This window comes from Oncorhynchus keta, chromosome 20 (genome assembly GCF_023373465.1).
Source record: "Oncorhynchus keta strain PuntledgeMale-10-30-2019 chromosome 20, Oket_V2, whole genome shotgun sequence".
Lineage (NCBI taxonomy): Eukaryota > Metazoa > Chordata > Actinopteri > Salmoniformes > Salmonidae > Oncorhynchus > Oncorhynchus keta.
This window is the reverse complement of record NC_068440.1, coordinates 45,620,275-45,645,274: the sequence shown is the minus strand read 5'-3', so window position 1 is coordinate 45,645,274 and position 25,000 is coordinate 45,620,275. Positions and strand designations below refer to the sequence as shown.

Sequence of the window (25,000 nt, the reverse complement as noted above, 5' to 3'; positions counted from 1 at the left end):
CTATTGGATTAGATGTCTCCTCTTCTTTACCTCCTATTGGATTAGCTGTCTCCTCTCCTTTAACTCCTATTGGATTAGCTGTCTCCTCTCCTTTACCTCCTATTGGATTAGCTGTCTCCTCTCCTTTAACTCCTATTGGATTAGCTGTCTCCTCCTCTCCTTTAACTCCTATTGGATTAGCTGTCTCCTCTCCTTTAACTCCTATTGGATTAGCTGTCTCCTCTCCTTTACCTCCTATTGGATTAGCTGTCTCCTCTCCTTTAACTCCTATTGGATTAGCTGTCTCCTCTCATTTAACTCCTATTGGATTAGCTGTCTCCTCTCCTTTAACTCCTATTGGATTAGCTGTCTCCTCTCATTTAACTCCTATTGGATTAGCTGTCTCCTCTCCTTTACCTCCTATTGGATTAGCTGTCTCCTCTCCTTTACCTCCTTATGGATTAGCTGTCTCCTCTCCTTTACCTCCTATTGGATTAGCTGTCTCCTCTCCTTTACCTCCTATTGGATTAGCTGTCTCCTCTCCTTTAACTCCTATTGGATTAGCTGTCTCCTCTCCTTTACCTCCTATTGGATTAGCTGTCTCCTCTCCTTTAACTCCTATTGGATTAGCTGTCTCCTCCTCTCCTTTAACTCCTATTGGATTAGCTGTCTCCTCTCCTTTACCTCCTATTGGATTAGCTGTCTCCTCTCCTTTACCTCCTTATGGATTAGCTGTTTCCTCTCTTTGAACTCCTATTGGATTAGCTGTCTCCTCTCCATTAACTCCTATTGAATTAGCTGTCTCCTCTCATTTAACTCCTATTGGATTAGCTGTCTCCTCTCCTTTAACACCTATTGGATTAGCTGTCTCCTCTCCTGTAACTCCTATGGGATGAGCTGTCTCCTCTCCTTTACCTCCTATTGGATTAGATGTCTCCTCTTCTTTACCTCCTATTGGATTAGCTGTCTCCTCTCCTTTAACTCCTATTGGATTAGCTGTCTCCTCTCCTTTACCTCCTATTGGATTAGCTGTCTCCTCTCCTTTAACTCCTATTGGATTAGCTGTCTCCTCCTCTCCTTTAACTCCTATTGGATTAGCTGTCTCCTCTCCTTTAACTCCTATTGGATTAGCTGTCTCCTCTCCTTTACCTCCTATTGGATTAGCTGTCTCCTCTCCTTTAACTCCTATTGGATTAGCTGTCTCCTCTCATTTAACTCCTATTGGATTAGCTGTCTCCTCTCCTTTAACTCCTATTGGATTAGCTGTCTCCTCTCATTTAACTCCTATGGGATTAGCTGTCTCCTCTCCTTTACCTCCTATTGGATTAGCTGTCTCCTCTCCTTTACCTCCTTATGGATTAGCTGACTCCTCTCCTTTACCTCCTATTGGATTAGCTGTCTCCTCTCCTTTACCTCCTATTGGATTAGCTGTCTCCTCTCCTTTAACTCCTATTGGATTAGCTGTCTCCTCTCCTTTACCTCCTATTGGATTAGCTGTCTCCTCTCCTTTAACTCCTATTGGATTAGCTGTCTCCTCCTCTCCTTTAACTCCTATGGGATTAGCTGTCTCCTCTCCTTTACCTCCTATTGGATTAGCTGTCTCCTCTCCTTTACCTCCTTATGGATTAGCTGTTTCCTCTCTTTTAACTCCTATTGGATTAGCTGTCTCCTCTCCTTTAACTCCGATTGGATTAGCTGTCTCCTCTCCTTTACCTCCTATTGGATTAGCTGTCTCCTCTCCTTTACCTCCTATTGGATTAGCCGTCTCCTCTCCATTACCTCCTTATGGATTAGCTGTCTCCTCTCCTTTAACTCCTATTGGATTAGCTGTCTCTTCTCCTTTACCTCCTATTGGATTAGCTGTCTCCTCTCCTTTACCTCCTATTGGATTAGCTGTCTCCTCTCCTTTACCTCCTATTGGATTAGCTGTCTCCTCTCCTTTACCTCCTATTGGATTAGCTGTCTCCTCTCCTTTACCTCCTATTGGATTAGCTGTCTCCTCTCCTTTACCTCCTTATGGATTAGCTGTCTCCTCCTCTCCTTTACCTCCTATTGGATTAGCTGTTTCCTCGCCTTTAACTCCTATTGGATTAGCTGTCTCCTCTCCTTTAACTCCTATTGGATTCGCTGTCTCTCTCTTTTAACTCCTATTGGATTAGCTGTCTCCTCTCCTTTAACTCCTATTGGATTAGCTGTCTCCTCTCCTTTAACTCCTATTGGATTAGCTGTCTCCTCTCCTTTACCTCCTTATGGATTAGCTGTCTCCTCTCCTTGAACTCCTATTGGATTAGCTGTCTCTTCTCCTTTAACTCCTATTGGATTAGCTGTCTCCTCTCCTTTACCTCCTATTGGATTAGCTGTTTCCTCTCCTTTACCTCCTATTGGATTAGCTGTCTCCTCCTCTCCTTTACCTCCTATTGGATTCACTGTCTCTCTCTTTTAACTCCTATTGGATTAGCTGTCTCCTCTCCTTTAACTCCTATTGGATTAGCTGTCTCCTCTCCTTTAACTCCTATTGGATTAGCTGTCTCCTCTCCTTTAACTCCTATTGGATTAGCTGTTTCCTCTCCTTTAACTCCTATTGGATTAGCTGTCTCCTCTCCTTTAACTCCTATTGGATTAGCTGTCTCCTCTCCTTTACCTCCTATTGGATTAGCTGTCTCCTCCTCTCCTTTACCTCCTATTGGATTAGCTGTTTCCTCGCCTTTAACTCCTATTGGATTAGCTGTCTCCTCTGCTTTAACTCCTATTGGATTAGCTGTCTCCTCTCCTTTAACTCCTATTGGATTCACTGTCTCTCTCTTTTAACTCCTATTGGATTAGCTGTCTCCTCTCCTTGAACTCCTATTGGATTAGCTGTCTCCTCTCATTTAACTCCTATTGGGATTATATGTCTCCTCTCTTTTAACTCCTATTGGATTAGCTGTCTCTTCTCCTTTAACTCCTATTGGATTAGCTGTCTCCTCTCCTTTAACTCCTATTGGATTAGCTGTCTCCTCTCCTTTAACTCCTATTGGATTAGCTGTCTCCTCTCCTTTAACTCCTATTGGATTCGCTGTCTCCTCTCCTTTAACTCCTATTGGATTCGCTGTCTCCTCTCCTTTAACTCCTATTGGATTCGCTGTCTCCTCTCTTTTAACTCCTATTGGATTAGCTGTCTCAGAAGTCTGTCTGGAAAATACATCTCCGTTTTACTGACTTTGTCTTTACTTCCTTACCCATCCAAACCAATCCCATGGTAAATAATGGGTTACCTACTGATCATAGGTCTCTAATAGGTCTCTAATAGGTTGTATTAGAGACTCCATCTGAAATGAAATCCCACAGCTGAGGTCTTGGTACCTTCAGAAAACATGTCGTCCCCTTGACTGCTATCAATCTGTAAATTTTTTTTTTTTACATTTAATTGATATGTGGATGATACTACTATGTACTGCTGCCCTGGCTGTGACAAGGATACAGTCAGATTTGGCAGTTGTTCAGGAAGCCTTTACTGGACGGCAGGGTAGAGTGTTGGACTAGTAAGCGGAAGGTTGTAAGTTCAAATCCCCGAGCTGACAAAGTACAAATCTGTTGTTCTGCCCCTGAACAGGCAGTTAACCCACTGTTCCTAGGCCATCATTGAAAATAAGAATTTGTTCTTAACTGACTTGCAGTTAAATAGAGGTAAAACTCAGTAATTAATATTGGTAAAACTAAATACATGTTTGTTTTTCAAGATCTCATAAGATTATCTCAGATGGATTAGGGAGTGAACATAATTTAAAATGTAAAACAATTATTACATTAATTTAAAAAAAATAAAAAGATCCTCGACCATTAACCAAAATAATTATAAAACTAAATAAGCAGAGAATAGACAAACCTCTCTGAAATGAAAATGGATGGCCCTCCCTTCAGCAGAATATACTTGGCCTAAACACTCCCTGAACGCTTGAACTAAAAAAACAAGTGGGCCTCCCCTTTACCCCAAAGAATAATTAAAAACACAAAGTGGAAAGCAGAGAACATGTCTACCGTTTCCCCTCACTACTTCTAGGACAGACCAGAGCCTCAGATATGTAGTTTTAGAAACTGTTCTTCGTGCTTGTAACTAATACATGGCAACACAGGGATGCCGATAGAGGACAGGGGGCTGCGGGACAGAAAGTTGTGGGTTCGCAAACCAACGTGGACAAGAGAAGGGGGTGGAAAGATATTCTTTATAGTTGACGCATTGTGTGAATCTATCATCATATCTTCAGGTCGGAGAAAAAATTTTGCTTTTATAAACATTATAAACATGCAATTCAATGTCATTTGACATATTATCACAATCAGTTTTAATAACAAATGACCTAAATGACAGGCTGAGGATGGACAGAGAGATATAGGTCTTGTTCATCTTATCATACACTATTTATCCACAGTATGGGGATACCACTTAAAATTAGTGGATTCAGCTATTTCAGTCACACCTGTTGCTGACAGCAACCACAGAGCCATGCGATCTCCATAGACAAACATTAGCAGTAGAATGGCCTCACTGAAGAGCTCAGTGACATTTAACGTGGCACCATCACAGGATGTCACCTTTCCATCAAGTCAGTTCGTCAACATTTCTGCCCTGCTAGAGCTGCTCCAGTCAGCGGTAAGTGTTGTTGCTGTGAAGTGGAAACCTCAGTCTAGGAGCAGAAACCTCTCGAAGCGGTTCGTCCCCCCGAGCTCACAGAACGGAACCGCAGAACGGAACCGCAGAACGGAACCGCGGAACGGAACCGCAGAACGGAACCGCAGAACGGAACCGCAGAACGGAACCGCAGAGTGCTAAACCGGTTGAAACACTCCCCGCCGAGTTCCAAACTGCCTCTGCATTAACATCAGCACAAGAACTGTTTGTCGGGAGCTTCATGAAATGGGTTTCCATGGCCGAGCAGCCGCACAGAAGCCTAAGATCACCATGTGCAATTCCAAGCGTCGGCTGAAGTGGTATAAAGCTCGCCGCCATTGGACTCTGGAGCAGTGGAAACGTATTCTCTAGAGTGATGAATTACGCTTCACCATCTGGCAGTCCCACGGACAAATCTGTGTTTGGCGGATGCCAGGAGAAGGCTACATGCCCCAATGCATAGTGCCAACTGTAAAGTTTGGTGGAGGATATTGGGGCTGTTTTTCATGGTTCTGCGCTTTCAACTTTGTAGCGACAGTTTGGGGAAGTCTGTTTCTTGTTTCAGTAGGACAATGCCCTTGTGCACAAACTGAGGAAAATTATTTGTCGAGATCGGTGTGGAAGAACGTTACTGGCCTGCACAGAGCCCTGACCTCAAACCCATTGAACACCTTAGGGATGAATTGGAACGCCGACTGCGAGCCTAAGCACCCAACATCAGTGCCTGACCGCACTATTACTATTGTGGCTGAAGTGAAGCAAATCCCTGCAGCAATGCCCATGATTTTGGAATTAGATATTCGTCTAGCAGGGTCCACATACTTTTGGTCATGTAGTGTATTTCTCCAATGCCAAATCAGTGTGTTTGCCATTAAAATATCCCTGTTTAGAAATAATTACATCTGAGAGATTATTAGGAATCTAAGCAACGTACTTTCAAAATATAGACCTGCCTTTCCATCCCAGACAGACTAGGGTCTACCTTTCCACCCCAGACAGACTAGGGTCTACCTTTCCACCCCAGACAGACTAGGGTCTACCTTTCCACCCCAGACAGAGTAGGACCTACCTTTCCACCCCAGACAGACTAGGGTCTACCTTTCCACCCCAGACAGACTAGGGTCTACCTTTCCACCCCAGACAGACAAGGGTCTACCTTTCCACCCCAGACAGACTAGGGTCTACCTTTCCACCCCAGACAGACTAGGACCTACCTTTCCACCCCAGACAGACTAGGACCTACCTTTCCACCCCAGACAGACTAGGCTCTACCTTTCCACCCCAGACAGAGTAGGACATACCTTTCCACCCCAGACAGACTAGGTCTACCTTTCCACCCCAGACAGTCTAGGGTCTACCTTTCCACCCCAGACAGAGTAGGACCTACCTTTCCACCCCAGACAGACTAGGTCTACCTTTCCACCCCAGACAGAGTAGGACCTACCTTTCCACCCCAGACAGACTAGGTCTACCTTTCCACCCCAGACAGAGTAGGGCCTACCTTTCCACCCCAGACAGAGTAGGACCTACCTTTCCACCCCAGACAGACTAGGCTCTACCTTTCCACCCCAGACAGACTAGGGTCTACCTTTCCACCCCAGACAGAGTAGGGCCTACCTTTCCACCCCAGACAGAGTAGGGTCTACCTTTCCACCCCAGACAGAGGAGGGCCTACCTTTCCACCCCAGACAGACTAGGGTCTACCTTTCCACCCCAGACAGAGTAGGGCCTAACTTTCCACCCCAGACAGAGTAGGGTCTACCTTTCCACCCCAGACAGAGTAGGGTCTACCTTTCCACCCCAGACAGTCTAGGGTCTACCTTTCCACCCCAGACAGAGTAGGGTCTACCTTTCCACCGCAGACAGAGTAGGACCTACCTTTCCACCCCAGACAGAGTAGGGTCTACCTTTCCACCCCAGACAGACTAGGCTGACCGACGCAGACAGACTAGGACCTACCTTTCCACCCCAGACAGTGTAGGACCCACCTTTCCACCCCAGACAGAGTAGGTCTACCTTTCCACCCCAGACAGACTAGGCTCTACCTTTCCACCCCAGACAGACTACGCTCTACCTTTCCACCCCAGACAGAGTAGGACCTACCTTTCCACCCCAGACAGACTAGGGCCTACCTTTCCACCCCAGACAGAGTAGGACCTACCTTTCCACCCCAGACAGACTAGGGTCTACCTTTCCACCCCAGACAGACTAGGGTCTACCTTTCCACCCCAGACAGACTAGGACCTACCTTTCCACCCCAGACAGACTAGGCTCTACCTTTCCACCCCAGACAGACTAGGCCGACCGACGCAGACAAATGTAAACTTGAACTGTGAACTGTGGTTTAACCCAATGAGAGAAGGCCTACCGACGGAGGCTTTAACTAGTGGCTACTCTTCTTCTGTGGTTTAACCCAATGACGTAAGCTTTAATGAACTGCTGGCTACTCTTCTTCTGTGGTTTAACCCAATGACGTAAGCTTTAATGAACTGCTGGCTACTCTTCTTCTGTGGTTTAACCCAATGACGTAAGCTTTAATGAACTGCTGGCTACTCTTCTTCTGTGGTTTAACCCAATGACGTAAGCTTTAATGAACTGCTGGCTACTCTTCTTCTGTGGTTTAACCCAATGACGTAAGCTTTAATGAACTGCTGGCTACTCTTCTTCTGTGGTTTAACCCAATGACGTAAGCTTTAATGAACTGCTGGCTACTCTTCTTCTGTGGTTTAACCCAATGAGAGAAGGCCTACCGACGGAGGCTTTAACTAGTGGCTACTCTTCTTCTGTGGTTTAACCCAATGAGAGAAGGCCTACCGACGGAGGCTTTAACTCGTGGCTACTCTTCTTCTGTGGTTTAACCCAATGAGAGAAGGCCTACCGACGGAGGCTTTAACTCGTGGCTACTCTTCTTCTGTGGTTTAACCCAATGAGAGAAGGTCACAAGTGTTTCCCTAAAAGCTGTCTGGGTTTAGACACTCTTCTATTGGACAGAAAGTGAATCGCTTTATTCAATTGATAGTGACAGAATTAGATATATATATATATCCCAAGCAAAGTAAATGTCTTCTCTCCTTCTGAATGTCAAAGAAACTAACCAATGACATTCCCATATGAATCAGAGTCACGTCTTTCTGTGGTGTTCTACAGCTTGTGTCTGGCATAAAGCATTGAGTACCAAGCACTGTTCTAGATCGCTTGATCTAATTGGATCCAATTAACACAGGGTCCTGTGCTTCTTGCCATGTTCTTTAATAACAAGGAATACTTATGGCATAGCCTCTTATACCCCTCAATTACAGACTTGGTTAAAACTTTGACAGCCCTTCACTGACACGGAGAGAGGATCTTTAAATTCACTGACATGGAGGACATTTAAAGTCACTGCCTTGTAGGACCTGCCCTGTTGATAGTGTTTTAAGAAGGTAGAAACTAGGGCCTGCCTTGTTGATAGTGTTTTAAGAAGGTAGAAACTAGGGCCTGTAGGACCTGCCTTGTTGATAGTGTTTTAAGAATGTAGAAACTAGGGCCAGTAGGACCTGCCTTGTTGATAGTGTTTTAAGAAGGTAGAAACTAGGACCTGCCTTGTTGATTGTGTTGTTAAGAAGGTAGAAACTAGGGCCAGTAGGACCTGCCTTGTTGATAGTGTTTTAAGAAGGTAGAAACTAGGACCTGCCTTGTTGATTGTGTTGTTAAGAAGGTAGAAACGAGGGCCAGTAGGACCTGCCTTGTTGATAGTGTTTTAAGAAGGTAGAAACTAGGGCCTGTAGGACCTGCCTTGTTGATAGTGTTTTAAGAAGGTAGAAACTAGGGCCTGTAGGACCTGCCTTGTTGATAGTGTTGTTAAGAAGGTAGAAACTAGGACCTGCCTTGTTGATTGTGTTGTTAAGAAGGTAGAAACGAGGGCCAGTAGGACCTGCCTTGTTGATAGTGTTTTAAGAAGGTAGAAACTAGGGCCTGTAGGACCTGCCTTGTTGATAGTGTTTTAAGAAGGCAGAAACTAGGACCTGCCTTGTTGATTGTGTTGTTAAGAAGGTATAAACTAGGGCCTGTAGGACCTGCCTTGTTGATAGTGTTTTAAGAAGGTAGAAACTAGGGCCTGTAGGACCTGCCTTGTTGATAGTGTTTTAAGAAGGTAGAAACTAGGGCCTGTAGGACCTGCCTTGTTGATAGTGTTTTAAGAAGGTAGAAACTAGGGCCTGTAGGACCTGCCTTGTTGATAGTGTTTTAAGAAGGTAGAAACTAGGGCCTGTAGGACCTGCCTTGTTGATAGTGTTTTAAGAAGGTAGAAACTAGGGCCTGTAGGACCTGCCTTGTTGATAGTGTTGTTAAGAAGGTAGAAACTAGGACCTGCCTTGTTGATAGTGTTTTAAGAAGGTAGAAACTAGGGCCAGTAGGACCTGCCTTGTTGATTGTGTTGTTAAGAAGGCAGAGCAGTGCTTTATTATAGACAGACCTTAGCTACTGTTGTATCAATATGTTTTTACCAGGACAGTTTAATGAGGTGGGAATAAACACTGTTCATGATGGTCACTGCTATGTATTAGGGGTGGTAGGAAGTCTAGTGGTTAGAGGGGGGAGCCTAGTGGTTAGAGGCAGGAAGTCTAGTGGTTAGAGGGGGGAGCCTAGTGGTTAGAGGCAGGAAGTCTAGTGGTTAGAGGGGGGAGCCTAGTGGTTAGAGGCAGGAAGTCTAGTGGTTAGAGGGGGGAGCCTAGTGGTTAGAGGCAGGAAGTCTAGTGGTTAGAGGGGGGAGCCTAGTGGTTAGAGGCAGGAAGTCTAGTGGTTAGAGCAGGTAGTCTAGTGGTTAGAGGGGGGAGCCTAGTGGTTAGAGGCAGGTAGACTAGTGGTTAGGGGGGAGCCTAGTGGTTAGAGGGGGGAGGCAGGAAGTCTAGTGGTTAGAGGCAGGAAGTCTAGTGGTTAGAGGCAGGAAGTCTAGTGGTTAGAGGCAGGAAGTCTAGTGGTTAGAGGGGGGAGGCAGGAAGTCTAGTGGTTAGAGGCAGGAAGTCTAGTGGTTAGAGGCAGGAAGTCTAGTGGTTAGAGGCAGGAAGTCTAGTGGTTAGAGGGGGAGGCAGGTAGCCTAGTGGTTAGAGGGGGGAGCCTAGTGGTTAGAGTCAGGAAGTCTAGTGGTTAGAGGGGGGAGCCTAGTGGTTAGAGGCAGGAAGTCTAGTGGTTAGAGGCAGGAAGTCTAGTGGTTAGAGTCAGGGAGCCTAGTGGTTAGAGGGGGGAGGCAGGTAGCCTAGTGGTTAGAGGGGGGAGCCTAATGGTTAGAGTCAGGGAGCCTAGTGGTTAGAGGGGGGAGCCTAGTGGTTAGAGCAGGTAGTTTAGTGGTTAGTGGGGGAGGCAGGTAGCCTAGTGGTTAGAGTCAGGTAGCCTAGTGGTTAGAGGCAGGTAGTCTAGTGGTTAGAGGGGGGAGGCAGGTAGTCTAGTGATAAGAGGCAGGTAGTCTAGTGGTTAGAGCAGGAAGTCTAGTGGTTAGTGGGGGGAGGCAGGTAGTCTAGTGGATAGAGTCAGGTAGCCTAGTGGTTAGAGGCAGGTAGTCTAGTGGTTAGAGTCAGGTAGCCTAGTGGTTAGTGGGAGGAGGCAGGTAGTCTAGTGGTTAGAGCAGGAAGTCTAGTGGTTAGTGGGGGGAGGCAGGTAGTCTAGTGGTTAGAGCAGGTAGTCTAGTGGTTAGTGGGAGGAGGCAGGTAGCCTAGTGGTTAGAGCAGGAAGTCTAGTGGTTAGAGCAGGTAGTCTAGTGGTTAGTGGGAGGAGGCAGGTAGTCTAGTGGTTAGAGCAGGAAGTCTAGTGGTTAGTGGGAGGAGGCAGGTAGTCTAGTGGTTAGAGCAGGAAGTCTAGTGGTTAGTGGGAGGAGGCAGGTAGTCTAGTGGTTAGAGCAGGAAGTCTAGTGGTTAGTGGGGGGAGGCAGGTAGTCTAGTGGTTAGAGCAGGTAGTCTAGTGGTTAGAGCAGGTAGTCTCGTGGTTAGAGCAGGAAGTCTAGTGGTTAGTGGGGGGAGGCAGGTAGTCTAGTGGATAGTGTCAGGTAGCCTAGTGGTTAGAGGCAGGTAGTCTAGTGGTTAGAGTCAGGTAGCCTAGTGGTTAGTGGGAGGAGGCAGGTAGTCTAGTGGTTAGAGCAGGTAGTCTCGTGGTTAGAGTCAGGGAGCCTAGTGGTTAGAGGCAGGGAGCCTAGTGGTTAGAGCAGGAAGTCTAGTGGTTAGAGTCAGGGAGCCTAGTGGTTAGTGGGGGGAGGCAGGTAGTCTAGTGGTTAGAGCAGGTAGTCTAGTTGTTAGAGGCAGGTAGTCTAGTGGTTAGAGTCAGGGAGCCTAGTGGTTAGAGCAGGAAGTCTAGTGGTTAGAGGTAGGTAGTCTAGTGGTTAGAGCAGGTAGTCTAGTGGTTAGAGGGGGGAACCTAGTGGTTAGTAGGGGTGGCAGGTAGTCTAGTGGTTAGTCAGGGAGCCGAGTGGTTAGAGTCAAGGAGCCTAGTGGTTAGAGTCAGGGAGCCTAGTGGTTAGAGTCAGGGAGCCTAGTGGTTAGTGGGGGAGTAGCCTAGTGGTTAGGGAGCCTAGTGGTTAGTAGGGGTGGCAGGAAGTCTAGTGGTTAGCAGGGAGCCTAGTGGTTAAAGCATGTAGTCTAGTGGTTAGAGTCAGGGAGCCTAGTGGTTAGAGTCAGGGAGCCTAGTGGTTAGTGGGGGGAGGCAGGTAGCCTAGTGGTTAGAGGGGGGAGGCAGGTAGTCTATTGATTAGAGGCAGGTAGTCTAGTGGTTAGAGGCAGGTAGCCTAGTGGTTAGTGGGGGGAGGCAGGTAGCCTAGTGGTTAGAGGGGGGAGGCAGGTAGTCTAGTGATTAGAGGCAGGTAGTCTAGTGGTTAGAGGCAGGTAGCCTAGTGGTTAGTGGGGGGAGGCAGGTAGCCTAGTGGTTAGAGGCAGGTAGTCTAGTGGTTAGAGTCAGGGAGCCTAGTGGTTAGTGGGGGGAGGCAGGTAGCCTAGTGGTTAGAGGGGGAGGCAGGTAGTCTAGTGATTAGAGGCAGGTAGTCTAGTGGTTAGAGGCAGGTAGCCTAGTGGTTAGTGGGGAGAGGCAGGTAGCCTAGTGGTTAGAGGGGGGGTGGCAGGTAGTCTAGTGGTTAGAATCAGGTAGTCTAGTGGTTAGAGTCAGGTAGTCTAGTGGTTAGAGTCAGGTAGTCTAGTGGTTAGAGCAGGTAGCCTAGTGGTTAGAGGCAGGTAGCCTAGTGGTTAGAGTCAGGTAGTCTAGTGGTTAGAGTCAGGTAGTCTAGTGGTTAGAGGCAGGTAGTCTAGTGGTTAGAGGCAGGTAGTCTAGTGGTTAGAGCAGGTAGCCTAGTGGTTAGACCAGGTAGTCTAGTGGTTAGAGGCAGGAAGTCTAGTGGTTAGAGGGGGAGCCTAGTGGTTAGAGGCAGGAAGTCTAGTGGTTAGAGGGGGGAGCCTAGTGGTTAGAGACAGGAAGTCTAGTGGTTAGAGGGGGGAGCCTAGTGGTTAGAGGCAGGAAGTCTAGTGGTTAGAGCAGGTAGTCTAGTGGTTAGAGGGGGGAGCCTAGTGGTTAGAGGCAGGTAGACTAGTGGTTAGAGGGGGGAGCCTAGTGGTTAGAGGGGGGAGGCAGGAAGTCTAGTGGTTAGAGGCAGGAAGTCTAGTGGTTAGAGGCAGGAAGTCTAGTGGTTAGAGCAGGAAGTCTAGTGGTTAGAGGGGGGAGCCTAGTGGTTAGAGGCAGGTAGACTAGTGGTTAGAGGGGGGAGCCTAGTGGTTAGAGGGGGGAGGCAGGAAGTCTAGTGGTTAGAGGCAGGAAGTCTAGTGGTTAGAGGCAGGAAGTCTAGTGGTTAGAGGGGGGTGGCAGGAAGTCTAGTGGTTAGAGGGGGGTGGCAGGAAGTCTAGTGGTGAGGTGTTCATGATGGTCACTGCTATGTATTAGGGGTGGCAGGAAGTCTAGTGGTTAGAGGCAGGAAGTCTAGTGGTTAGAGGGGGGAGCCTAGTGGTTAGAGGCAGGAAGTCTAGTGGTTAGAGGGGGGAGCCTAGTGGTTAGAGGCAGGTAGACTAGTGGTTAGAGGGGGGAGCCTAGTGGTTAGAGGGGAGGCAGGAAGTCTAGTGGTTAGAGGCAGGAAGTCTAGTGGTTAGAGGCAGGAAGTCTAGTGGTTAGAGGCAGGAAGTCTAGTGGTTAGAGGGGGGAGGCAGGAAGTCTAGTGGTTAGAGGCAGGAAGTCTAGTGGTTAGAGGCAGGAAGTCTAGTGGTTAGAGGGGGGAGGCAGGTAGCCTAGTGGTTAGAGGCGGGAGCCTAGTGGTTAGAGTCAGGAAGTCTAGTGGTTAGAGGGGGGAGCCTAGTGGTTAGAGGCAGGAAGTCTAGTGGTTAGAGGCAGGAAGTCTAGTGGTTAGAGTCAGGGAGCCTAGTGGTTAGAGGGGGGAGGCAGGTAGCCTAGTGGTTAGAGGGGGGAGCCTAATGGTTAGAGTCAGGGAGCCTAGTGGTTAGAGGGGGGAGCCTAGTGGTTAGAGCAGGTAGTTTAGTGGTTAGTGGGGGGAGGCAGGTAGCCTAGTGGTTAGAGTCAGGTAGCCTAGTGGTTAGAGGCAGGTAGTCTAGTGGTTAGAGGGGGGAGGCAGGTAGTCTAGTGATAAGAGGCAGGTAGTCTAGTGGTTAGAGCAGGAAGTCTAGTGGTTAGTGGGGGGAGGCAGGTAGTCTAGTGGATAGAGTCAGGTAGCCTAGTGGTTAGAGGCAGGTAGTCTAGTGGTTAGAGTCAGGTAGCCTAGTGGTTAGTGGGAGGAGGCAGGTAGTCTAGTGGTTAGAGCAGGAAGTCTAGTGGTTAGTGGGGGGAGGCAGGTAGTCTAGTGGTTAGAGCAGGTAGTCTAGTGGTTAGTGGGAGGAGGCAGGTAGCCTAGTGGTTAGAGCAGGAAGTCTAGTGGTTAGAGCAGGTAGTCTAGTGGTTAGTGGGAGGAGGCAGGTAGTCTAGTGGTTAGTGGGAGGAGGCAGGTAGTCTAGTGGTTAGAGCAGGAAGTCTAGTGGTTAGTGGGAGGAGGCAGGTAGTCTAGTGGTTAGAGCAGGAAGTCTAGTGGTTAGTGGGGGAGGCAGGTAGTCTAGTGGTTAGAGCAGGTAGTCTAGTGGTTAGAGCAGGTAGTCTCGTGGTTAGAGCAGGAAGTCTAGTGGTTAGTGGGGGGAGGCAGGTAGTCTAGTGGATAGTGTCAGGTAGCCTAGTGGTTAGAGGCAGGTAGTCTAGTGGTTAGAGTCAGGTAGCCTAGTGGTTAGTGGGAGGAGGCAGGTAGTCTAGTGGTTAGAGCAGGTAGTCTCGTGGTTAGAGTCAGGGAGCCTAGTGGTTAGAGGCAGGGAGCCTAGTGGTTAGAGCAGGAAGTCTAGTGGTTAGAGTCAGGGAGCCTAGTGGTTAGTGGGGGGAGGCAGGTAGTCTAGTGGTTAGAGCAGGTAGTCTAGTTGTTAGAGGCAGGTAGTCTAGTGGTTAGAGTCAGGGAGCCTAGTGGTTAGAGCAGGAAGTCTAGTGGTTAGAGGTAGGTAGTCTAGTGGTTAGAGCAGGTAGTCTAGTGGTTAGAGGGGGGAACCTAGTGGTTAGTAGGGGTGGCAGGTAGTCTAGTGGTTAGTCAGGGAGCCGAGTGGTTAGAGGAGGGAGCCTAGTGGTTAGAGTCAGGGAGCCTAGTGGTTAGAGTCAGGGAGCCTAGTGGTTAGTGGGGGGAGGCAGGTAGCCTAGTGGTTAGAGGAGGGAGCCTAGTGGTTAGTAGGGGTGGCAGGAAGTCTAGTGGTTAGAGTCAGGGAGCCTAGTGGTTAAAGCATGTAGTCTAGTGGTTAGAGTCAGGGAGCCTAGTGGTTAGAGTCAGGGAGCCTAGTGGTTAGTGGGGGGAGGCAGGTAGCCTAGTGGTTAGAGGGGGGAGGCAGGTAGTCTATTGATTAGAGGCAGGTAGTCTAGTGGTTAGAGGCAGGTAGCCTAGTGGTTAGTGGGGGAGGCAGGTAGCCTAGTGGTTAGAGGGGGAGGCAGGTAGTCTAGTGATTAGAGGCAGGTAGTCTAGTGGTTAGAGGCAGGTAGCCTAGTGGTTAGTGGGGGGAGGCAGGTAGCCTAGTGGTTAGAGGCAGGTAGTCTAGTGGTTAGAGTCAGGGAGCCTAGTGGTTAGTGGGGGAGGCAGGTAGCCTAGTGGTTAGAGGGGGAGGCAGGTAGTCTAGTGATTAGAGGCAGGTAGTCTAGTGGTTAGAGGCAGGTAGCCTAGTGGTTAGTGGGGAGAGGCAGGTAGCCTAGTGGTTAGAGGGGGGGTGGCAGGTAGTCTAGTGGTTAGAATCAGGTAGTCTAGTGGTTAGAGTCAGGTAGTCTAGTGGTTAGAGTCAGGTAGTCTAGTGGTTAGAGCAGGTAGCCTAGTGGTTAGAGGCAGGTAGCCTAGTGGTTAGAGTCAGGTAGTCTAGTGGTTAGAGTCAGGTAGTCTAGTGGTTAGAGGCAGGTAGTCTAGTGGTTAGAGGCAGGTAGTCTAGTGGTTAGAGCAGGTAGCCTAGTGGTTAGACCAGGTAGTCTAGTGGTAAGAGTAGGTAGCCTAGTGGTTAGAGCAGGTAGCCTAGTGGTTAGAGGGGGGAGGCAGGTAGCCTAGTGTTTAGAGGCAGGTAGCCTAGTGGTTAGAGGCAGGTAGCCTAGTGGTTAGAGGGGGGAGGCAGGTAGACTAGTGGTTAGAGGCAGGTAGACTAGTGGTTAGAGGCAGGTAGCCTCGTGGTTAGAGGCAGGTAGCCTAGTGGTTAGAGGGGGGAGGCAGGTAGTCTAGTGGTTAGAGGCAGGTAGTCTAGTGGTTAGAGGCAGGTAGTCTAGTGGATAGAGGCAGGTAGCCTAGTGGTTAGAGGCATGTAGCCTAGTGGTTAGAGCCAGGTAGCCTAGTGGTTAGTGGGGGGAGGCAGGTAGCCTAGTGGTTAGAGGGGGGAGGCAGGTAGTCTAGTGGTTAGAGGCAGGTAGTCTAGTGGTTAGAGCCAGGTAGCCTTGTGGTTAGTGGGGGGAGGCAGGTAGCCTAGTGGTTAGAGGGGAGGCAGGTAGACTAGTGGTTAGAGGCAGGTAGACTAGTGGTTAGAGGCAGGTAGCCTTGTGGTTAGAGGCAGGTAGCCTAGTGGTTAGAGGGGGGAGGCAGGTAGTCTAGTGGTTAGAAGCAGGTAGTCTAGTGGTTAGAGGCAGGTAGTCTAGTGGATAGAGGCAGGTAGCCTAGTGGTTAGAGCAGGTAGCCTAGTGGTTAGAGGCAGGTAGCCTAGTGGTTAGAGCCAGGTAGCCTAGTGGTTAGTGGGGGGAGGCAGGTAGCCTAGTGGTTAGAGGGGGAGGCAGGTAGTCTAGTGGTTAGAGGCAGGTAGTCTAGTGGTTAGAGGCAGGTAGTCTAGTGGTTAGAGCAGGTCGCCTAGTGGTTAGAGGCAGGTAGTCTAGTGGTTAGAGGCAGGTAGTCTAGTGGTTAGATGCAGGTAGTCTAGTGGTTAGAGGCAGGTAGTCTAGTGGTTAGAGGCAGGTAGTCTAGTGGATAGAGGCAGGTAGCCTAGTGGTTAGAGGCAGGTAGCCTAGTGGTTAGAGGCAGGTAGCCTAGTGGTTAGAACATTGGACTAGTAACCGAAAGGTTGTTAGTTGTATCTCCGAGCTGGCAAGGTAAAAATATGTTCTTCTGCCCCTGAACTAGGCAGTTAACCCACTGTTCCTTGGCTGTCGTTGAAATTTGACTTACTTACCTAGTTAAATAAAGGTTAAATAAAAAAATAGAGTGCTGCCCCGAGGAATTCCTGATTCTACCTGGATAATGTCGGAGAGGATTCCATTAAAGAACACCCTCTGTGTTCTGAAAGACAGGTGACTCTGTAACCACATTATACCAGGGGGTGTAAAGGCTTAACACCCTCTGTGTTCTGTTAGACAGGTGACTCTGTATCCACATTATACCAGGGGGTGTAAAGGCTTAACACCCTCTGTGTTCTGTTAGACAGGTGACTCTGTATCCACATTATACCAGGGGGTGTAGAGGCTTAACACCCTCTGTGTTCTGTTAGACAGGTAACTCTGTATCCACATTATACCAGGGGGTGTAAAGGCTGAACACCCTCTGTGTTCTGTTAGACAGGTAACTCTTCATCCACATTATAGCAGGGGGTGTAAAGCCATAACACCCTCTGTGTTCTGTTAGACAGGTAACTCTGTATCCACATTATACCAGGGGGTGTAAAGCCATAACACCCTCTGTGTTCTGTTAGACAGGTAACTCTTTATCCACATTATAGCAGGGGGTGTAAAGCCACAACACCCTCTGTGTTCTGTTAGACAGGTAACTCTTTATCCACATTATAGCAGAGGGTGTAAAGCCACAACACCCTCTGTGTTCTGTTAGACAGGTAACTCTTTATCCACATTATACCAGGGGGTGTAAAGCCACAACACCCTCTGTGTTCTGTTAGACAGGTAACTCTTTATCCACATTATACCAGGGGGTGTAAAGGCTTAACACCCTCTGTGTTCTGTTAGACAGGTAACTCTGTATCCACATTATACCAGGGGGTGTAAAGGCTTAACACCCTCTGTGTTCTGTTAGACAGGTAACTATTTATCCACATTATAGCAGGGGGTGTAAAGGCTTAACACCCTCTGTGTTCTGTTAGACAGGTAACTCTGTATCCACATTATACCAGGGGGTGTAAAGGCTTAACACCCTCTGTGTTCTGTTAGACAGGTAACTCTTCATCCACATTATAGCAGGGGGTGTAAAGCCACAACACCCTCTGTGTTCTGTTAGACAGGTAACTCTTTATCCACATTATAACAGGGGGTGTAAAGCCATAACACCCTCTGTGTTCTGTTAGACAGGTAACTCTTTATCCACATTATACCAGGGGGTGTAAAGCCACAACACCCTCTGTGTTCTGTTAGACAGGTAACTCTTTATCCACATTATAACAGGGGGTGTGAAGGCTTAACACAGACATGCTTCCATCAACAGACTACGATCGATAGCTTTCAAAAGCCGCACTGAACTCTAACAAAACAGAGCCCACACTCTCTTCATCAGTTTCTCTCAGCCAATCATCAGTCGTTTGTGTAAGTGCTGTGCTTGTTGAGTGTCCTTTCCTGTAAGCGCGTTAATGTTCTGTTGTCCGTTTGTTTACTGTAAAATGGCATTGTATCTGGTCAAACACTATATTTTTTCCAGAAGTTTACTAAGGGCTGGTAACAGGCTGATTGGTCGGCTGTTTGAGCCAGTAAAGGGGTCTTTACTATTCTTAGGAAGCAGAATGACTTTAGCTTCCCTCCAGGCCTGAGGTCACACGCTTTCTAGTAGGATTAAATGGATGATTGAAAGTTGCCCTTAATCTGGTAATAAATCAAATCTAGTGTTTCATATCTTGACATTTCTGTCATCCATTGTGACATTGTAGGAGAATAACCAACCTTCCAATTAATGACAATACATTTCTTAGATATATTATATATTATATATATTTTATCTTTATATTTATTTTTTTACCTTTATTTTTATTATTTTATTAGTATTTCATTTTTTTCAATGACGGTCTAGGAACGGTGGAACAGTGGGTTAACTGGTCTAGGAACAGTGGGTTAACTGGTCTAGGAACAGTGGGTTAACTGGTCTAGGAACAGTGGGTTAACTGGTCTAGGAACAGTGGGTTAACTGGTCTAGGAACAGTGGGTTAACTGGTCTAGGAACAGTGGGTTAACTGGTCTAGGAACAGTGGGTTAACTGGTCTAGGAACAGTGGAACAGGGGGTTAACTGGTCTAGGAACAGTGGGTTAACTGGTCTAGGAACAGTGGGTTAACTGGTCTAGGAACAGTGGGTTAACTGGTCTAGGAACAGTGGGTTAACTGGTCTAGGAACAGTGGAACAGGGGGTTAACTGGTCTAGGAACAGTGGGTTAACTGGTCTAGGAACAGTGGAACAGGGGGTTAACTGGTCTAGGAACAGTGAGTTAACTGGTCTAGGAACAGTGGGTTAACTGGTCTAGGAACGGTGGAACAGTGGGTTAACTGGTCTAGGAACAGTGGGTTAACTGGTCTAGGAACGGTGGAACAGTGGGTTAACTGGTCTAGGAACAGTGGGTTAACTGGTCTAGGAACAGTGGGTTAACTGGTCTAGGAACAGTGGGTTAACTGGTCTAGGAACAGTGGGTTAACTGGTCTAGGAACAGTGGGTTAACTGGTCTAGGAACAGTGGGTTAACTGGCCTAGGAACAGTGGGTTAACTGGTCTAGGAACAGTGGAACAGTGGGTTAACTGGTCTAGGAACAGTGGGTTAACTGGTCTAGGAACAGTGGAACAGTGGGTTAACTGGTCTAGGAACAGTGGGTTAACTGGTCTAGGAACATTGGGTTAACTGGTCTAGGAACATTGGGTTAACTGGTCTAGGAACAGTGGGTTAACTGGTCTAGGAACAGTGGGTTAACTGGTCTAGGAACAGTGGAACAGTGGGTTAACTGGTCTAGGAACAGTGGGTTAACTGGTCTAGGAACAGTGGGTTAACTGGTCTAGGAACAGTGGGTTAACTGGTCTAGGAACAGTGGGTTAACTGGTCTAGGAACAGTGGGTTAACTGGTCTAGGAACAGTGGGTTAACTGGTCTAGGAACAGTGGAACAGTGGGTTAACTGGTCTAGGAACAGTGGGTTAACTGGTCTAGGAACAGTGGAACAGTGGGTTAACTGGTCTAGGAACAGTGGGTTAACTGGTCTAGGAACAGTGGGTTAACTGGTCTAGGAACAGTGGGTTAACTGGTCTAGGAATAGTGGGTTAACTCGTCTAGGAACAGTGGGCTAACTGGTCTAGGAACAGTGGAACAGTGGGTTAACTGGTCTAGGAACAGTGGGTTAACTGGTCTAGGAACAGTGGGTTAACTGGTCTAGGAACAGTGGGTTAACTGGTCTAGGAACAGTGGGTTAACTGGTCTAGGAACAGTGGGTTAACTGGTCTAGGAACAGTGGGTTAACTGGTCTAGGAACAGTGGGTTAACTGGTCTAGGAACAGTGGGTTAACTGGTCTAGGAACAGTGGGTTAACTGGTCTAGGAACAGTGGGTTAACTCGTCTAGGAACAGTGGGCTAACTGGTCTAGGAACAGTGGAACAGTGGGTTAACTGGTCTAGGAACAGTGGGTTAACTGGTCTAGGAACAGTGGGTTAACTGGTCTAGGAACAGTGGGTTAACTGGTCTAGGAACAGTGGGTTAACTGGTCTAGGAACAGTGTTAACTGGTCTAGGAACAGTGGGTTAACTGGTCTAGGAACAGTGGGTTAACTGGTCTAGGAACAGTGGGTTAACTGGTCTAGGAACAGTGGGTTAAACTGGTCTAGGAACAGTGGGTTAACTGGTCTAGGAACAGTGGGTTAACTGGTCTAGGAACAGTGGGTTAACTGGTCTAGGAACAGTGGGCTAACTGGTCAAGGAACAGTGGGTTAACTGGTCTAGGAACAGTGGGCTAACTGGTCTAGGAACAGTGGGTTAACTGGTCTAGGAACAGTGGGTTAACTGGTCTAGGAACAGTGGGCTAACTGGTCTAGGAACAGTGGGTTAACAGTGGGTTAACTGGTCTAGGAACAGTGTTAACATATTCTAGGAACAGTGGGTTAACTGGTCTAGGAACAGTGGGCTAACTGGTCTAGGAACAGTGGGTTAACTGGTCTAGGAACAGTGGGTTAACTGGTCTAGGAACAGTGGGTTAACTGGTCTAGGAACAGTGTTAACATATTCTAGGAACAGTGGGTTAACTGGTCTCGGAACAGTGGGTTAACTGGTCTAGGAACAGTGGGTTAACTGGTCTCGGAACAGTGGGCTAACTGGTCTAGGAACAGTGGGTTAACTGGTCTAGGAACAGTGGGTTAACTGGTCTAGGAACAGTGGGTTAACTGGTCTAGGAACAGTGGGCTAACTGGTCTAGGAACAGTGGGCTAACTGGTCTAGGAACAGTGGGTTAACTGCCTCTGTCAGGGCCAGAACGACAGATGCTTGATTACACAGGTTCGTACGTATCACGATTTACAAGCAAATTTACAAGCAGATTTACAAGCAAATTTACAATCAAACAAAAAACAGAGAGAAGGGAAAACCTGTCGACGTGCTGAGATGAAACACTCTGACCGAATTTAGCATCACAAGACCGTAACATATAAAAATATGCCCCCGTTTGTGTTACTACACCTCCGGCAGAGGAATTACTTTCCTGAGTGATATTCAGTTACATTGACACACAGTACGTTCTGTCGATGGTCTTAATTAACCTGCAGACATTTATGTCTGAGATTATATGAACATGACTGTGCATTCTAACACATCTATATCCATTCACCATTATGAACAGCTTCTACCAGATCTTCCTTCTGTTTTACATGCGTTGTGTGAACGGGAAACGTCTCTTATCAACCCTTGATACAGCTTGGAAATCACCTTTGGAGACAGACTGCCTTAATAAAATAAATAAATAATAATAAAATAGTTTCAGTCTTTGAAGCATCTGGTTTATTGACTGTTTGCTGCACAGAGAGAAAAACAGTCTTCCCACTCTTCCCTGGCTGTCTGACCTCAGCTCTGTCAGACTGGTCTTCCCTGGCTGTCTGACCTCAGCTCTGTCAGACTGGTCTTCCCTGGCTGCCTGACCTCAGCTCTGTCACAGACTGGTCTTCCCTGGCTGTCTGACCTCAGCTCTGTCACAGACTGGTCTTCCCTGGCTGCCTGACCTCAGCTCTGTCAGACTGGTCTTCCCTGGCTGCCTGACCTCAGCTCTGTCAGACTGGTCTTCCCTGGCTGCCTGACCTCAGCTCTGTCAGACTGGTCTTCCCTGGCTGTCTGACCTCAGCTCTGTCAGACTGGTCTTCCCTGGCTGCCTGACCTCAGCTCTGTCACAGACTGGTCTTCCCTGGCTGCCTGACCTCAGCTCTGTCACAGACTCGTCTTCCCTGGCTGTCTGACCTCAGCTCTGTCAGACTGGTCTTCCCTGGCTGCCTGACCTCAGGTCTTCCCTGGCTGCCTGACCTCAGCTCTGTCAGACTGGTCTTCCCTGGCTGCCTGACCTCAGCTCTGTCACAGACTGGTCTTCCCTGGCTGCCTGACCTCAGCTCTGTCACAGACTTGTCTTCCCTGGCTGCCTGACCTCAGCTCTGTCAGACTGGTCTTCCCTGGCTGCCTGACCTCAGCTCTGTCACAGACTGGTCTTCCCTGGCTGCCTGACCTCAGCTCTGTCACAGACTGGTCTTCCCTGGCTGCCTGACCTCAGCTCTGTCACAGACTGGTCTTCCCTGGCTGCCTGACCTCAGCTCTGTCAGACTGGTCTTCCCTGGCTGCCTGACCTCAGCTCTGTCAGACTGGTCTTCCCTGGCTGTCTGACCTCAGCTCTGTCACAGACTGGTCTTCCCTGGCTGCCTGACCTCAGCTCTGTCAGACTGGTCTTCCCTGGCTGTCTGACCTCAGCTCTGTCAGACTGGTCTTCCCTGGCTGCCTGACCTCAGCTCTGTCAGACTGGTCTTCCCTGGCTGTCTGACCTCAGCTGAGATCTGTCTTCCATGGCTGTCCTCCTCAGCTCTGACAAAAATGGTCTTCCCTGTGTCTGAACTCATTTATACATTCTTCCCTATGTCTAATAATAAAATCTTCCCTGGTGCCTGATTCAGCTCTGAAACCAGTCTTCCCAGATCCCAAGACTGAACTTTAGCTCTGTCAGACTGGTCTTCCCTGGTCCTGACCTCAGCTCAAGATGGTCTTTGGCTATCATTCCATGACTGGTCTTCCCTGGTTCTGACCTCAGCTCCGTAGACTGGTCTTCCCTGGCTGTCTGACCTCAGCTCTGTCAGACTGGTCTTCCCTGGCTGTCTGACCTCAGCTCTGTCAGACTGGTCTTCCCTGGCTGTCTGACCTCAGCTCTGTCAGACTGGTCTTCCCTGGCTGTCTGACCTCAGCTCTGTCAGACTGATCTTCCCTGGCTGTCTGACCCTGCAGGGACCCCTGTCGCCATCTGATCCTACTAAGACATGACGATCATAGTGTTGTGTGTACTGACTGAGCACCATGACAGTGAAGCATGTAGAGCTGTTTATTACTGTGTCTGTGTGAAAAGTAGAGAATTAGCTTGGGAAACGGACAAATCAATAATGTTTAAATTGCTATACTCAGTCTAATAAATTCACATTGCACATAAACAACGTCAGAATTATCGGTTTTCAGTTGTTTGGCCGTTAGTTTCATCGTTTGATTCAGGTCCAGTGTGATTTGTTCTTGATTTCGGTGATACTATTTATCAAAGTGCAGCTGCCTCTACTCTTAAGCCCCGTGGATGCTGTTTTTCATAGCGCCCTTTGATTTTTCACAGGAGACAGTTTTATTACTCCTCACTGTATTCTTTACCAAAAGGATGGCTGGACCTCTTTGAAGTAGATCACATCATTACGCTATTTTTGTTTACAAAGCCCTGCTCCACAAACTTTTCAACTTACCTAACATCACTCTTAAGATTTTAAATCACAAGTTATCGAACCACTTTGACAGGGTTGGTTCACTCTGGAGACTACGTTGGTGTCTACAGAGTCACATAGGTCAGCCTTTGGTGTCTACAGAGTTAAGTAGATCAGCCTTTAGTTTCTACAGAGTTACATAGATCAGCCTTTGGTGTCTACAGAGTTACATAGATCAGCCTTTGGTGTCTACAGAGTTACATAGATCAGCCTTTGGTGTCTACAGAGTTACATAGATCAGCCTTTGGTGTCTACAGAGTTACATAGATCAGCCTTTGGTGTCTACAGAGTTACATAGATCAGCCTTTGGTGTCTACAGAGTTACATAGATCAGCCTTTGGTGTCTACAGAGTTACATAGATCAGCCTTTGGTGTCTACAGAGTTACATAGATCAGCCTTTGGTGTCTACAGAGTTACATAGATCAGCCTTTGGTGTCTACAGAGTTACATAGATCAGCCTTTGGTGTCTACAGAGTTACATAGATCAGCCTTTGGTGTCTACAGAGTTACATAGATCAGCCTTTGGTGTCTACAGAGTTACATAGATCAGCCTTTGGTGTCTACAGAGTTACATAGATCAGCCTTCGGTGTCTACAGAGTTACATAGATCAGCCTTTGGTGTCTACAGAGTTACGTAGATCAGCCACTGGTTAACTATTATTACTAATGCCCTAGATAATAGAAAGTACTGCACCGCCTTGTTCATAGATTTATCTAAATCTTTGAACACTGTAGACCATGCCATTATTTTGGGTAAGCTGTCGTCGATAGGACTGGGACTCGATGCCTGTAGTTGGTTTCATGACTATTTAAAGGATAGAAGTCAGACTTTTAGAGTCAACAGCATCCAATCAGAGCCATTGGAGTTGGTTAAAGGAGTCCCACAAGGTTCTACACTTGGTCCATTACTGTTTACTCTCTATATAAACAATATCGGTGATGAGATAAGAAAGTGTCAAATTCATTTATATGCTGATGACACTGTCATGTATCGCTTCAACGGCTGTCCAAGACCAAGTCTCACTATTGGAGACATATTTTAAGATAATACAAGGGTATCTTATACAGCTGAAACTTCTTCTAAATGCAAAGAAAACACATTGTATGATTTTTAATCGGTTTAATAGGTGTGTAGTTCCTTAATCATTTTACCTAAACTGTATGTGTAAACATGTTTTCTCTTTTACGCTGTAAAAGAGACCTTGGTCTCAGTCTGTGTTCCTTGTTGAAATAAAGGTATAATACTAACTAGATCAGCCGTTTCCTAGCACCCTACGTTTGGAATGATCTCTAAACAACGTTTTGATTGGGATTGGATGGAATGATCTCCAAACAACGTTTTGATTGGATGGAATGATCTCCAAACAACATTTTGATTGGGATTGGATGGAATGATCCCCAAACAATGTTTTGATTGGATGGAATGATCTCCAAACAACGTTTTGATTGGGATTGGATGGAATGATCTCCAAACAACGTTTTGATTGGATGGAATGATCTCCAAACAACATTTTGATTGGATGGAATGATATCTAAACAACGTTTTGATTGGGATTGGATGGAATGATCCCCAAACAATGTTTTGATTGGATGGAATGATCCCCAAACAACGTTTCGATTGGATGCTTTGGTGTCCCTGGGGCGGTTCAGACATCTGACAGAGGATTGTTATAATTAAGAATGTGTTTGTTTTAGGTGACTGTGTTTGGTATCTTAAAATGTGTATAATATTGTGTATATGTATGTGTGTCTGCGTTTGACTATTGATGTGTTTTGTGTTGTATTTTAGACTCTGGTCAAAAAAAAAAAAAAATTTAAAGGCCCAATGCAGTCATTTTTATTTCAATATCAAATTGTTTTGCTCTAACCACTAGGCTACCTGCTCTAAGCACTAGGCTACCTGCTCTAAGCACTAGACTACCTGCTCTAACCACTAGGCTACCTGCTCTAAGCACTAGGCTACCTGCTCTAAGCA

General features: G+C 47.3%; 1 protein-coding gene and 1 long non-coding RNA gene across 2 annotated transcripts in view; one reads left to right on the top strand and one right to left on the bottom strand.

The window, feature by feature from the left end:
• Nucleotides 1-25,000, top strand: part of LOC118381542 (CUB and sushi domain-containing protein 2-like) — a 1,147,246-nt gene that overhangs the window by 180,445 nt on the left and 941,801 nt on the right.
• The window catches only part of LOC127910070 (uncharacterized), a 1,254-nt gene continuing 1,169 nt past the window's right edge, over nt 24,916-25,000 (bottom strand). The window contains exon 3 of the long non-coding RNA XR_008073849.1: nt 24,916-24,967. This is a non-coding gene — a long non-coding RNA (uncharacterized LOC127910070). The remainder of the gene's footprint in view (nt 24,968-25,000) is intronic.